The sequence below is a fragment of the Penaeus monodon genome, chromosome 19, assembly GCF_015228065.2.
Source record: "Penaeus monodon isolate SGIC_2016 chromosome 19, NSTDA_Pmon_1, whole genome shotgun sequence".
NCBI classification, from domain to species: Eukaryota; Metazoa; Arthropoda; class Malacostraca; order Decapoda; family Penaeidae; genus Penaeus; species Penaeus monodon.
The window spans coordinates 47412089-47413767 of record NC_051404.1 but is presented as its reverse complement, the minus strand read 5'-3'; the positions used below and the strand labels follow the sequence as shown (position 1 = coordinate 47413767).

The 1679-nt window shown below is 35.3% G+C and overlaps 1 protein-coding gene and 1 pseudogene across 1 annotated transcript in view; both read right to left on the bottom strand.

Moving 5' to 3' along the window:
• The window catches only part of LOC119585269, a gene marked incomplete in the record, with an annotated part of 28795 nt that overhangs the window by 25815 nt on the left and 1301 nt on the right, over window positions 1–1679 (bottom strand).
• LOC119585422 overlaps window positions 1301–1679 on the bottom strand; it is a 9088-nt pseudogene continuing 8709 nt past the window's right edge.

Here is a 1679-nt window from a genome sequence, read left to right as displayed (position 1 = left end):
CACAGGAGACATTATGAGCATAATAGATGAGCATAAAATTACTTTGTAAACCCTAAATGTTTCTATTTCTTTCATTAGTCTATCTACTAAGAAAAAAGTTGCTATCAAGAATGGAAATACTTTGCCATGCTAGTCACAGCACTCAAAAGGTAAAAGACACTCTAATGGCAATATCACTACATTCTGCAACAAAATGATCCTGTGTAATTCTTTTCACTAAGCTTTAAGGCTCATAAATTTTAAAGACTAATTGCAAAGACTTTAACTTTGGTGAAATGCAGTTTCCATAATATTTAATCCATCATAATTGCTAAAATAGCAAAATCAAATAATTGGATACTATTTTAGCTAACATGACAGGGTATTTGCAGAAGCATGGTGGTCAGTCCACCCAATTCCTCTCCCTCTGATGTAAACATTAGCTCTCCACCTTTCCAGAGTGGCTCTACATTAGCTATGCCATAGTGGACAGGTGAAAACTGTGTTTTTAGAGTGAACCATCTAATTTTGACTCCGTATTTAATTTTTTCAAAAATAATGTCATGATATGAATAATCTTATGCATAAATGGTGACCCTATGCTGGGAGGTTACGGGTGACGGGAAGAAATTGGGTATGCAATCAATAATGAGAATGTTGATGAACTTCAAATGTTACCATATGGTACAGAAAGCTCCATGATTTTTAACAAAGTAGTGTATACTCTATGTTTTCAGCTGAATTCTCTGCTTAACTTCATAGCTGGGGAGGACTTGAATGAGAAAATAGGCTAATGTTCAAAAGTTGCTTCTGCTTCCCTCAGTGGTCATCCAGCAGAGGCCAATAAAGCTCTCCACCACATACATTCCACCAAGACAGAACTTGTACACTTTCATGATGATACACCCTCAAAAAGGGAACCAATTATGCTCGTTTGTTGTCCTTTGCCTGTCACTAAAGGTGTAGAGGCTAATGATCAAAACCTGATGATGTCACTATCATGATTAACTTGAGATGGAAAGACTTTCATCATATATTACAAGTTTGAAAGTAGGCTTGAATGGAATAGCCAATATTATTATAAGATAGAAAAAACATCCTATTCGTCTTGTAAACATTTATGTGAATATGAAAATGTGAAAGAAAAAGATATAAATTTAACAACTCCTTCCAAAGAGATATCTCTTTTGCCATGAGAGAGTGAGATATATACCTGTCTGATATGCATGTATGTATGACATGATTAGTATCAGCTTAAAGGCCCCTAGAAGTTAGACAACGTACTTCATTGCCTTATATGTAAAACAACAAAATCTATACCCTACACTCCTAAATTATTGGTAATCCCTGATGGCTGATCTGGTCTCAGCTGCACCAACTTCCATTTGGATACAAAACCTGGCGACCAAAAATTATGTCCTAGAGATGCAGCACAATGGTTAAATAAAACAGATTGACATTCTATAAACAAGGCAATATTCTAAATTTACCACAGACAAATGCAAGCTTCACAGAGAATGACATTTCTCTTAGAGGCTTATTGTTGCACAAACTGCATAACCAATAATTCAAATGATTTATAACAGTGGTGCCAGGCACATGTACTGTTCACTGTAGCTTTGTTTTGTGATTTTTTTTTTCACTTGATGGCCCACACAAGTGCTTGACCAAAAAGAAGTCAATTCCTTGTTTTTTGTTTT